The 14,147-nt window shown below is 48.0% G+C and overlaps 1 protein-coding gene and 1 long non-coding RNA gene across 3 annotated transcripts in view; both read left to right on the top strand.

The window, feature by feature from the left end:
* LOC149369494 (uncharacterized) overlaps positions 1-14,147 on the top strand; it is a 147,168-nt gene that overhangs the window by 21,615 nt on the left and 111,406 nt on the right. The gene's annotated exons all lie outside the window — the stretch shown is intronic.
* Positions 8,468-13,722, top strand: LOC149369498 (uncharacterized). Of its 2 annotated transcripts, XR_016285397.1 has the most exons (3): positions 8,479-10,392; positions 13,089-13,526; positions 13,574-13,722. It is a non-coding gene; the product is annotated as an uncharacterized LOC149369498 (long non-coding RNA). The 2 variants fall into 2 exon arrangements; XR_016285396.1 differs by lacking the exon at positions 13,574-13,722 and having other exon boundaries at positions 8,468-10,392; positions 13,089-13,257.

The raw sequence follows: 14,147 nt of genomic DNA, 5'->3' as shown, positions 1-14,147 counted from the left end.
CTACTTTGTCAGCAACGACCGCCACGTCCCCTAGGGTGCCCACCTTAATCGCAAAGACCATCAGTGCGGTAATATACACCATGAACCTCCCTGCGTCAATCATGTCCTGCTCGAAATCCTACCCTAAAAACGCGGTAGACCGGGCACCTTCACCTTCAATCTCTCTAGCTCACCCCGTAGTATTGGAGTGAATTTTAGGCCCACCCTACACGAGTGCTGTCGAGTAGCGGAGTTCATTCTCGAGTTCCCTTTCTCGGGCTGTGTGCGCAGAGCACCCTCGGCATCAGAAACACAAATGAAAAGCTTAAAAACAACTGTCCATAAACTCACGGGCATAAACCACCGCATATTTCCCGCAACGGGAAAGGCATGCGTGAGGAATGTACGCTGCGCTGCTTACAAGCGCTCGTCACCAGTCCCGTATGGTATGGGCTTCACTGCCACCAGCTCGCCAAGAAGGAACGGGACCAAGGGAGCGCTATTATTTGCAGTGCTTATAAAAAAAAAACCCTTGCTATTCTACCAACACCGTTCTTGAACGCCTCGTCAAGCTCGGGGTCCACAGCTTCTTTCAAGAGATCAAGGACGCCGTCTCCACATCGCAAAGGATCAAGCTCCAAAAAACTGCAGCTGAAACATCCTCGAGGGTGTGTGCTTTCGGGGGACTTGCGAGATCTCCTGAAAAATTCTACACACCCCCGAGCGTCTGCACCTCCATTTAGGTGACCCACACCTGAATCCAGATACACTGTATTACTCACAAAGGCTGAGGGGAATGCTTAGTGAGCAAAATCTGCCGCCGCATGAATACCGACCGCCATGCGCTGTGCGTCGATGTGGCCGCATATCCAGAGCGCAGCACATTTGCCATAGCTACAGTGAATAAAAATCACCAACTGACAGTGAGTGCATTCCTCACAGCCGATGACCCGGCAACGGCAGAAACGTTTGCCATTGACCTCGATGTACAACACTGCGATTAGGAAGTCATACCATCCCATGCCATTACCAACTCCAAGCAAAACATTTGAGACTGCACTACAGGCAGACACACGAATGCGGTTGCGGCCGTACTGTTCTGGACAGGATTCCAAACCCCACTTACCCAATTCCACCGAATATCATGAACCCCTGACCATGAAAAACTTGAAGGAAATGAGGCGGTGAACGGCCTAGCTCACGCGTTGAGAAACCGAGCGGACCCACATTATCAAAAAATCCATATAAAACTTTCTCTTGTTACAGCCGATTTTACTGTATTAATTTTGGTTCCTCACAGCTGAAATTCCTGTAGTGACACTGGTATTTTCTGTAGCTTTGTCCACTCATCTGGCGTAACGACAGAGCTAGTTCTGTCTTGACACCAGACAACTTAGAAATACTACAGAAAAATCTGCCGTAACTACAGATCGACGTAACATTATTTCGTCCTTGGGGACCCACTCTGTCGTATTTTTCGACAGGCACACTCGCACCTCAACCCTCTCCCGTCCAAATGGTGGAGAACGCCTGGAAATCTCTTAGCGACAATCAGAACGCATCGGATGCACGGCAGGACCTTTATATTCAATAATAAAGGTATTTTATTGCGAAAGCAATACTACTCCCAAGAACGGCCTTTCGCGTAGCGGCGGCCACTTGGCAAGTTTGACCTTTAGAATGATCCCTGGCGTGATACCATGCCTAGTGACGTCACACCGTGACGTCATACCAAGAGCGAGAGACGGACTACCAACTCGGCTCATCGGGTAACGGCGGCCGCTTGGCACGCCGCGCAGCGCTCTTCCCACTAGAGGCGCTGCATAGGCAGTACAAAACACCTGCTTTCGCAACCTATCAGGCTTAACCAAAGCTAAGCTTCCGCCAATTTTTTGAATATGATTAAATAAACATATGAAGATGAAATTTTGTGCCCGGTATTCGAAATATATTCCTAAATTCTCACGGAAATACATTAAGTAAAGGATGCTTCCAGCACGTTTGAAATACGTAAAAATATACATGCGGTTGCAGCATCTTGTCAGTGTATTAAAAGTGCACTTTCGTGACGAATAAATTAACTCTTTTGAAGTATATTGGAATTGTAACAAACGGGCAGTCATGTCAACGTATTTTAAGCAGACTTCATGCTACCATAGAACAATCTAGTGCTCGAAATCACGTTTCGAGGAACAATCAAAACGCTTCTTTTTCTGTCATCCTTTCACCTATCGTAACTTGTGGTAAGGAGACAACCACCAGATAATTACATCACGTGTGGAGAACCAGATAGCATTAGGCCAACAAGTGCGTCTTGGGCCCCTCCGGGACAGACCATCCCAGCGAAAAGGACCTCGACTCGAAAGGATAACCGGCTCCCATAGACGCCCACGTATCTGTTGTCTAATACTTCTACTCCTTACGGACGCTAAAAGCGACTAGCAGTTCTGTTCTTGATCGCTCCCAGCCTCGAACGCGACCAGCCCCACACTAGTGCGACATTTTGAGGCCCACAGTCTTTGCACCAGAAATGTCTCACAGGGCAAGATGATGCACCTTTTCTCACGGGGGGGGGGGGGGGGGGGGCGGTGTAAATAGAAGGCAAGCCGAGTAGTATGCCTATGGCAACGCCTCAAGTAGATTTTTGTAAGCCGACCTGAACATAGTTTCAAAGTCATGTAATGTATTGATTGTATATATTTAGCATATTTCAATCTAGAGTAAGTGTACTAAGCTGATAAAAGTTGTAATTTTGACATGTTGGTGAGAATGCGTAAAACGTTACTCCTAGAACACTTAAAAATCGTGCATTTTGGTTTTTATTATGGAGACAACATAAAATTTATATTACATAAACACAGCATGTTTGTTATATATTTTTATCGCAGCCTTTTTTTGCTATAGGATCATTCGCCTTATTCGGGACGCAACCCCGCTCCCCCGCCCTAGTCAAAAGGGTTACCCAGAGGAGGCTGTTGCCTGCCGACAGGTGCACACCAACAATTTTTTATCTGTATATACAGGGCTTTTCACCTGAGACTACACAATTCTTAAAAATAGGCTGCTTGAGTGAGAAGAGACCTTTTTTCGGCATGACATAGTCAGTGGTGTATGTTAACAGAATAGAGCTAAGACGTGCTAACTAGCAGGCGGGCTCACTAATATTGAAAAGTTGACTTTAATTATTGTTTGGATTCTAGCCAACCATAAGTAATATCATATCAACTTACAGAATTTCAAATATGCGGTTACTCTCGTCGCAGTGGTCCAACAGAGAACACGCACTCATGAGAAGCTTGCAGGCAAAACGACCTCCCGTGCACGTAAATCGTCGAAATAAGGAAAATTTGTTCGGCCACACCAAAAATGGTAACCGCGTTTTCAAAATTCTAAAAACTGATATGGGTATTACTTACAGTGGGGCATGTGGCTCTCAATAATTAATCAGCCTAAGACTATATATATATATATATATATATATATATATATACATATATATATATATATTGTAACGGGGGGTTTAGTACGAGGTACTGGGGCGACGGGAATGGCAACGGCAGCAGTCCGGGATCACGTCGGCGAAAGGCACACAAAAGCGTAGCGCTGGCCAAAGTTGGTTGGTTGGTTGGCCTCAAGTAGAATGGCACATATCCACTACGGCGGAGTGGCCAAGACACCGGCGGTGAACTGTTTCAATGATTAAGAGTTTTAGAGGTAAAGACTCTCGAGAGCACTGTCACCTCGTCTTCGTCTTTGCAAAACCATCAGACGCATCTTCTTTAGCCTTACAATCGCCCCGTGGACAAGAGGAGCCACCCTGGCGACTTAGGATGATGGCAAGACGGCGGGGTCGTAGTAGGGCTTGAGGCGCTGGACATGAACGGTCTCCCGTCCTCGGCGGCGGAGATCAGGAGATGGCGTGAGGGGTTCCACGACATAATTAACCGGAGAGGTGCGCTCCAGTACACGGTAGGGACCATGGTACTTTGCCAGAAATTTTGAGGAGAGACCGGGAGTTCCTGAAGGGATCCAGAGCCACACAAGTGCTCCAGAAGAATAGTTCGGTGAGGTTTGGTCTTGGTCGATGCGGGAGCGCTGGCGATACTGGGTGTCAGTCGTGAGTGAGCGGGCGATTTGGCGGCAGGCTTCGGCGTGTTGCGCGGCTTGGGAAACAGGCCGATATTCAGATTCATCAGGGTGGTAAGGGAGAATTGTGTCGATAGTAGCAGAGGGTTGGCGGCCGTAAAGTAGGAAGAAAGGAGAGAAGCCGGTGGTGGACTGCGTAGCGGTATTGTACGCATAAGTAACGTACGCAAGAACTAGATCCCAATTCGTGTGATCAGAAGCGACGTACTTGGAGAGCATGTCTCCGAGGGTTCGGTTAAATCGTTCAGTGAGGCCATTGGTCTGCGGATGATAGGCGGTGGTAGTTCGGTGAATCGTGTTGCACTCTTTGAGAAGCGCCTTCACCACCTCAGATAAGAACACGCGGCCTCGGTCACTGAGCAGTTCACGAGGTGCACCGTGACGAAGGATGAATCGGTGCAAAATGAAGGAGGCAACGTCCGTCGCTGTGGCAGCCGGAAGGGCAGCAGTTTCGGCATATCGTGTAAGGTGATCCACCGCTACAATAGCCCAACGGTTGCCGGCTGCAGTGTAGGGAAGCGGACCGTATAAATCAATGCCAACGCGGTCGAATGGGCGTGGAGGGCATGGTAACGGCTGCAGCCCAGCAGCAAAACGATGGGGAGGTGTCTTGCGACGTTGGCAGGGAATGCATGAGCGTACGTACTTCATGATGAAGGTGTACATTCCGCGCCAGTAGTAGCGCAGCCGTATGCGGGTATAGGTCTTGAAAACGCCCGCGTGACCACTGTGGGGGGCAGCATGGAAATATGCGCATATCTCCGAGCGTAAGTGGCGTGGAATAACGAGCAGCCACTTGCGACCTTCGGAGCTGTAGTTACGGCGATAAAGTAGGTTGTCACGAATCGCAAAATGCGCAGCTTGGCGGCGGAGCGCACGTGACGGGGAAGCAGCCGTCGGGTTGGCGAGAAAGTCGAGTAGGGAAGCGATCCACGGATCCATGCGTTGCGCTGAAGGCATGTCGCTGAGATGAAGCAAGGGCAGAGAAGCGCCAGAGGTGGAAAAGGTGGAAAGGCTGGCGATCTCGGCTGGAAGGGGGCAGCGTGACAGTGCATCGGCGTCTTGATGCTTGCGGCCGGTGCGATACACGACGCGGATATCATATTCTTGCAAGCGAAGGGCCCATCTAGCGAGGCGGCCGGAGGGGTCTTTCAGGTTGCAAAGCCAACAGAGCGCATGGTGGTCGGTCACAACGTCAAAAGGGCGCCCATAGATGTACGGTCGAAACTTCGCGAGGGCCCATACAATCGCCAAACACTCCTTTTCAGTTACGGAGTAATTGCGTTCTGCTGGTGTGAGTGTGCGGCTAGCATAAGCAACGACGTATTCGTCAAAGCCAGGTTTTCGTTGGGCGAGGACAGCGCCGAGGCCAACACCGCTGGCGTCCGTGTGCACTTCGGTAGGAGCGGCCGAGTCGAAATGGCGCAGAATGGGCGGCGCCGTGAGGAGACGGCGCAAGGTGTTGTATGCGTCGTCGCACGCTGGAGACCACAGTGATAAATCCGCACTTCCAGACAGCAGTTGAGTCAAAGGCGCAGCAATGGACGCAAAGTTGCGAATAAATCGGCGGAAATACGAGCACAAACCCAGGAAGGTGCGCAGGTCTTTGATGGAGGTGGGTTTGGGAAAGTCAACCACAGCACGAAGTTTCGTTGGGTCGGGACTGACACCCTGCTTAGAGACAACATGACCTAAGATGGTTAATTGACGGGCGGCAAAACGGCATTTTTTTAAGTTCAGCTGCAGGCCGGCGTCAGAGAGGCAGGTCAAGACGTGCTGCAAAAGGGAGAGGTGGGTGTCAAAGTCCGGGGAAAAGACCACAATGTCGTCGAGGTAGCAAAGGCCAGTCTTCCACTTAAGTCCGCGCAAAATGGTGTCCATCATCCTCTCAAAAGTCGCGGGGGCGTTACAAAGCCCGAAGGGCATCACCGTAAATTCATACAAGCCATCCGGTGTCACAAAGGCGGTTTTGGGGCGATCGGCTTCTTTCATAGGAACTTGCCAGTACCCGGAACGCAAATCGAGGGAGGAAAAGAGTTCGGCCCCTTGCAAACAGTCCAGAACGTCGTCTATGCGCGGGAGGGGATAGACATCTTTACGCGTAATCTTACTAAGGCGGCGGTAATCTACACAGAAGCGTATGGAGCCATCCTTCTTTTTGACGAGCACCACAGGCGACGCCCATGGGCTGCTTGAGGGCTGAATGACGCCGCTCTGGAGCATCTTGTCGACTTGGTCTTCAATAACTTGGCGCTCGGCGACAGACACACGATAGGGACGTTGTCGCAGCGGTGCGTGGTCACCTGTGTCGATGGCATGGGTGACAGTGGAAGTTTGGCCCAAGGAACTTTGATGTGAGTCAAATGAGGAGCGAAACTGATCAAGTAAAGTGAGAAGCTGTGCCCTTTGCGGCGCTGTAAGGTTGTCGTCGATGGAGCGAAGGAATGCTTCGGTTGAGGAGGGATCGGGCGCAGCAGTAGGTGGGCTGAGTGCGGCTATGGAGAGGTGCGGCGCGTCGTCCGCCTCTTCGCGGATGAGCAGAGACGTGAATGGCTGTACAGAGCCGAGACATTCACCTAGGCGCAAGGCGTTGGGGAACGAGAATGGGTTAGACACGAACAGTACGGAGAGGCCAGCGGATATAGTCAGTACGGCGTATGGCAGAGGCAGGCACTTGCGGTGCAGAAAGATAGAGGACGGAGTGAACAGGACAGTGTCGTCGCGAAGAGGGCCGCAAGAAAGGGGTACGAGGACAGAAGAGCAGGGAGGCAGGTCAATGTCTTCGGCAACGAGGGCCTTAACACAGGCACCAGAAGGGGGGGCAGTGTCCAAGACAGCTTCGGGCAGGTGAGAGAACTCGATTTCAGCTCGAGCACAATCGATGATAGCAGCATGGCGCGATAGGAAATCCCAGCCCAGGATAACAGCATGAGAACAGCAGGGCAATACGACGAATTCGACGGCATAGATGGTCCCCTGGATGACAACGCGAGCGGTACACGCTGCTGACGGCTGGATGTTCTGAGCGCTGGCAGTGCGCAGTGAGAGTCCAGCAATTGGCGTCCTTACTTTTCTTAAAGAACTACACAGCTTTGCGTCGATGACGGAAACCGCAGCACCAGTGTCGACAAGCGCCATGACAGAAACGCCGTCGACGGAAATTTCAATGAGGTTAGCGGCTGACGGATGAGGCCTTTCGAAGTTCGTTGTGGACGCAGTTCTCGCCTCAGGAACTGCGGCGCCTAGTTTTCCTCCTGGTTAGCGGTGGGGCGACGTCGCATAGGCGAGATAAACCGGCGTCGTGGAGAAGAGGGCCGGCGGCTGGAGAGGGTAGAACGGTCCGGCGAGAAAGTACGACTTTGCGGCGGCGCAGCTGGCACAGAGTACTGACTCGGTGGAGGCCAGTACCCAGGAGCTTGGGGAGGAATTTCCGCGTCCGGGAGACGACGGCGGCAATGCCGAGATACATGACCTGGGAGACCACAAAAGAAGCAAATCGGCCGATTGTCCGTTGTGCGCCAATAATCGCTGACCCTTGGAGTAGGTCGACGGTAAGCCACTGGCCCTCGCAAATGCGCCGGAGGCGCATTATAGATTTGCGGCTGCGGTCTTGCGACGACATCGGCATACGTCACTGGAGCCGCGACAGGAGGCGGTCTCGCGACGGCTTCGGCATATGTGAGCGGAGCCGCCACAGGTTGCGGTCTGGCGACAACGTCAGCGTATGTCAGCGGAACCGTGACAGGTGGTGACGGATGGGCCGGTGGAAGAGCCTCAGCAATTTGTTCTTGAATTGTATGTCGGAGGGCTGGAGCCAGATATGATGGTCGGTCGTGAGCGCTCGGCAGAAAGGAAAGTTGACGTGCCACTTCTTCCCGCACGAAGTCTTTAATCTGCTGTAGCAGCGATGGGTCAGGAGCAGGCGTGAGCCCAGCAAGCGACTCAACCTGCTGTGGCCGCTGGCGTGTCAGAATCCTCTGCTTGCGCAACTGCTCAAAGCTTTGACACAGCGTGACAACTTCAGCAACGGTACGCAAGTCGCGCGCTAGAAGCATCTGAAAAGCGTCGTCATCGATGCCTTTCAAGATGTGTTGGATCTTGTCGGCTTCCGACATACGAGCGTTGACCCGCTTGCACAAGTCGACGACATCCTCAATGTAGCTAGTGAACCCTTATAAAAATGGTCTATAGACTTTCTATAGACTTTTTATAGACTCTATAGACATCCTATAGACTTTTACTTTTGTCTATAGACAGTCTATAGAAAATCTATAGACTAAAGTCTATAGCTGTCTCAATTTCCTTTTGTCCATAGACTGTCTATAGACTCTCTATGGACTAAAGTCTATAGCAGCCTCAATTTCCTTTAGTCTATAGACGGTCTATAGATTCTCTATAGACTTAAGTCTATAACTACCTCAATTTCCTTTTGTCTATAGACGGTCTATAGACTATCTATAGACTAAGGTCTATAGCTGTCTCAATTTCCTTTCGTCTATAGACGGTCTATAGACTCCCTATAGACTAAGGTCTATAGCTCTCTCAATTTCCTTTCGTCTATAGACGGTCTATAGACTCCCTATAGACTTAGGTCTATAACTACCTCAATTTCCTTTCGTCTATAGACAGTCTATAGACTCGCTATAGCCTAAGGTCTATAGCTGCCTCAATTTCCTTTTGTCTATAGACTCTCTATAGACTAAAGTCTATAATTGCTTCAATTTCCTTTTGTCTATAGACGGTCTATAGACACGATATAGACTAAGGTCTATAGCTGTCACAATTTCCTTTTGTCTATAGACGGTCTATAGACTCTTTATAGACAAAGGTCTATAGTTGCCTCAATTTCTTTTTGTCTATAGACGTTCTATAAACTAAAGTCTATAGCTGGCTCAATTTTCTTTCGTCTGTAGATGGTCTATAGACTGTCTATTGACTAAGGTCTATAGCCTCAATTTGCTTTCGTCTGTAGACGGTCTATAGACTCTATAGACTACGGTCTATAGCTGCTTCAATTTCCTTTCGTCTATAGTCGGTCTATAGACTCTCTATAGACTACAGTCTACAAATACCTCAATTTCCTTTCGTCTATGCACTGTACACTATAGATAGTCTGCTGTCTATAGACCAGTCTATAACAATCCTAATTTTATCTAACAATGTTCGATACACTGACTTTCGACTAAGTATAGAACAATGTCAATTTCTTTTTGCACTGCATGCTGCGGGGACCTGCATCTGGTGACCGCAACTATGTCGGGAGTCCTCCACCTCCTTCGCTATTACGGAAATTAAAAAAGTATTGCGTGAGGACATTACAACACCCACCTGTATATTTTCAGGAGCCTTGACAAGCTCCTTTTCGTTATATCGTGACGTATATTGTCAATACAATTAAATATTTAATGCTAACAAGTAAGCCGCGGAAAGGCAGCCGTTCTTGAAGTAAGGGCGCCGCAAACTGTACTACATCGAATGAATACGCTGTCCCTTAAAGGAATCGCTCGACACAGTTCCATTCCATCTTTCGATCGTTACTGTCCAACGCGCTGAAATCAGACACATTTCATCAACGCTTCTACATTTCTCTTTAAAACGTCCTGAAAATAAAGGGGGAAAGACGGGTGTGAGAATTCAAGGAAGCGCCCATCGCTTAGAAACACCTCAGAATAGTCTCAAAGAGCCTGGTCCTCTGTGCGATTAACATCTGTCATTTATACCTTTGCATTTTGTATTCACGTGAATAAGTTCACCGACGCAACAATCAGAAAGCCAGTATTTTTTCGTTCCTACCCTTGCACCTGTTGCTTCGGAGCAGATGACACGCTGATGTCGAGCATATCAGTTTTCTAAACACGAACACACGCAAAAAAGACGTTATGCTATGCAACATTATAATTATTATTTGAGAATTGTACCACATACTATTCGGTGGGAGATGCGGCGCGTATACAGTCAAGCAGTTAGATTTCGGTTCTCTTTTCACGAAAACAATAAGGTTTTTAGAGGGTATGCGAAGAATTCACGCTTATAAACCAGTTACCTTCTGGGGTCTTGGATATCAGATCAAGCTCCACACGGAAAGAGTGCGAGCGATAAAGATACGACCGTGAAATGGGTTTCTGTTTCACGTTTTACCGTTTTACCACGAGACGGCGGAAAATCATTCGGGCTGCAAACAACCCTGTGCGTGGCTGCATCGGTGGAGTCGGCGTTTTTTTCGCGGATTACGTTTTCTTCAAAATCCAGCTGCATCGTCCGCTTACGGTAAGTCTATACGTTTATATTTTATTCATTTGGTCTCCTAAACCACTCTAAGCAGAGCTGTGTGTGCAGAACAGATTATGTGCGCAGTGACAAACGTCCTATCTTCGTTTCTATGGCGGAAGCCATCGGGTTCTCGACTAATGCTGCTTATCTCTGTGCCGCTGTCTTTACTAACGCGCGGAAAGGCAGTCTGTGCGATGCCCTTGATGATAAGCCGCTCCTCGCGAGCTGTCTACTAGAGTTTTCGTGTTTCAAGGTAGACGCGCGGCCAGAAATGTCGTTTAGCCTGTGAATGACGGCCGAAATGGAACTGTGCAGTAGTTAGCGCCGTGTGAGCTCAATTTACTTTGCACCTCCGAAAACGTACTTACATACACTCTCGTTCTGTGGTGGATTACATTTATTTTCTAATCTTTGTGTTATCGCCTGTCTGGACCTTGGAGTGCTGTTCTTTTTGAGGTGTGCATTTCCTTCCTACGTATGGACGCTCGCTCGGTGCGCGTCGTGGGCGCCGACGTTTCAGCAAAGGTGTCTTGTAACGCTACAGACTGGAGCGCGAGACGTTTGTCAATGTTGTAGTTAAGCAGCGCTGAAGGAATGCTTTTAGTGTGATGGTATAAAATTCATTGCCCGCGCGATTGGCAGGCGTGCTCAAACACCGCGAAGAACCCACGAGCTCCATCCCGTCTCCCCGTCGTTGCACACGTACGGATTCCTTCATGTCTGTCATCAGAGCCGTTGGCCGCCCCCGCTCGCCTGCGGGCACTTCATTTTGAAAGCTGGGTAAAGGTCGGCTCGACAAGAGGTGGCTTACATTTCTTTCCGAGTGGTTCGTTCATGAATCCCGCTCACGCGTGCACAGATTTCTCTAATACCATTTGCGCGAGAGGCAAAGTATGTGTTTCTGATTTCAGACTGCTAACTTACGAAAGCGCCGATGTAATTCGCCGCTTATTTGCGCCTAAAATTAAATTAAGCTCTCGTGTTATTATAGCTGCACCTGTTGAAAGCGTTAATTTTTTCATTTAAATACTTCCTACTTTTAGCGCGTTCAATGCTTTCGTTGATTTTTCTAGCAGCGTTAGGTTAGGCTACCTCCATGCAAGAAACACACCTCTTTACGGCGCTGTTGGGGCTGCACTTGAAGGAAAGACTAATTGAATTTCAGACGGTATTTTATCGTGACAGTAATTTGTTTTCTTAAACTCGCGACTGCTTTTGAAACGGCGCAGCTGCAGCCTCTGTGTGCAGTATGGGTTTTCTGAATAATGAGCGCGTCATGGAAGCGCTGCAACCCGCTTGTTTCTAAGAGCACGCGCAGATGTATGAGTATGCTGTTCCATCTTTGTGCTTCAAGTTATAGGCGCAAATCTGTGGTGAACTGGTCGCTTCTGCCTGCTGGTTTTGTATAGCTTGTGCCCGTTTGAGTATCGGCTTACGTACACCCGGCCAAATCTTTAACTGGCTCTGGTGTTGCATCGATAAATGAACCGAGTAAAAAAGGTGCCTTTTGGCTACACTGCTGGCATATTCATGTTGTAATTTGACACGTGAGATGGCATTTCATAGTTTCTTTTTGTTAATATAACGTTTTAGTGGAGTGCTTGCGTGTTTCGATCAAAGTTATCAGAAATATTCATCGTCTGCTGCTACGAACAGCCGAAACAAGCGGAATACGCACCAATGGTTCTGGTTGCGCATTTGGACTTACTCTAGGTAGACGACTTGTCCGCCATGAAAGGAGTGGTAGTTTACCCAGAGGATGAGGCCATATGGACCAGATTCATTGCTGCGTCTGCCGCTTGTTTCAGCTGTTGTAGTGGCAGACGAATATTTCTGATAACGTTGATCTAAACACGCAAGTGCTGCACTCAAACATTATATGAACAAAAAGGAACCACGAAATGACATTTCACTCTTCAAATTACAGCATGAATATGCCAGCAGTGTAGCTAAAAGGCACCTTTTTTACAAGGTGCATTTAGCGATGCAACACCAGAGCCAGTTAAAAATTTGGCCGGGTATACCAGGCTTCACGCAGGGTATTTTGAAGCGCTTCTTCTATAGCGGTTATAAGAATAAATGCTGCATTATTCTTCTTTTTGGATCCCTGTGTAAGGTGCGCTGAATCTGTATTTTATGGAGCTGGCATTCTTAACACCTCCTTGCGAGTCAATGCAGATATGTGGCACAATTGTTCAATGTCTTCTGTTACAAATAATGTAAAAGGATTGCCATACAGAAATCAGTATCAGTACTGGATTCAGAGTAGAGTGCTCCAGGGATTACGGGTCTTTGTTACAATGTTTTATGAAGACACTTATAATCTGTCGTGTATTTACTGAAATGATTGCGCCGGCGTGATAGCTCAGTGGCTATCATGTTCGTCTGGCGACCTGAAAGATGCAGGTTCGATTCCGGCCTATGCGGTCGCATTTTAATAGAGGCAAAATGCTAAAGGCTTGTGTACTTTGCAGAGTTGGCCGAAATTATTCCGCAGCCTTTCACTTCAGCGTCTTGTAGCCTGTGTCGCCTTGGGTCTTTGAACCCCATAAAACCAAACCAAAAGATCAAGATTGCCTTTCTAGAATGGCATAGCCAGGATATGCCTTTCATTGTAAAGCACATGTGTAGAGATGGTATGGGAATTTTTTTTTTTCAGTTCCTCTGTTATTTTTTTCCTTTGTGCTGTACAGGTGAACATGCCCGGATGATTGACTGCAGACAACAGGCCGCAAGAAAGCTTCTGAGGAAACTAGCGGGACTGTTACTTTCAACATTTATGTTATTGTGCATTCTTATGGTCCATGTATTGCATATTCCCGGCCTGGATAGCTTGGAAATAAAACTAAATTTGTAAGTATATTGATTGTGTCATTTGTGAACTCTGGTGACTTTTTTTCAGTGGTTGTAGACTGTCTGTAGGCAGTTTATAGATAATGGTCTACTAATAGTTTAGTAGACAGAGGTCTATAGACTGTCTATAGACAAAGGTCTATAGCACTGCCAGGCCACACACCTATGGAATGTCTATAGACAGTCTATAGACATATGTCTACTGGACCAGTAGACTTTTGTCTGTAGACTGTCTATAGACAGTAATCTACAGGAAGTCCATGGCCATAAGTCTATAGGTCGTCTATAGTCCGTCTATAGACAAGTGTCTATAGACGGTCTATAGACAACTCTATAGGAAATGTATGACCATAAGTCTATAGATCGTCTATAGACTGTCTATAGACATGTGTCTATAGACTTCCTATAGACCTATAGACTTCCAGTAGACATTTGTCTATAGACTGACTATAGACAAAAGTCTACTAAAAGTGTATGGCCATAAATCTATAGACTGTCTATAGACCAGTCTAAAGGATTTGTCTATAGACAGTCTATGGACTTCATAGACTAAAGTCTATAGACAGTCTATGGACTTTCTATAGAAATTTTTATAAGGGAAGCATTCACTAGCCTGCTGAGATCGTTCGCGCAATCGCTGTTCGGCTCGGAGTTGCCTGACAGCCGGCCGACCAAATACTTCGGAAAATTTAGTCTTAAAGGTGGACCAGGTTTGAATATCTGCCTCATGGTTGCGATACCAGAGGTTAGCCACACCGGCGAGGTAAAAGATGACGTTGTTTAGCTTCGTCACATCGTCCCATTTGTTGTATACGCTCACCCGCTCGTACGATGTGAGCCAATCTTCAACATCGTTCTCGTCGGTGCCGCTGAAAATGGTCGGGTCCCGTTGACGAAGG

Source organism: Amblyomma mixtum, chromosome 1 (assembly GCF_055824585.1).
Source record: "Amblyomma mixtum isolate Tamu chromosome 1, ASM5582458v1, whole genome shotgun sequence".
In the NCBI taxonomy this organism is placed as follows: domain Eukaryota; kingdom Metazoa; phylum Arthropoda; class Arachnida; order Ixodida; family Ixodidae; genus Amblyomma; species Amblyomma mixtum.
This window is presented reverse-complemented; position numbering and strand designations above follow the sequence as displayed.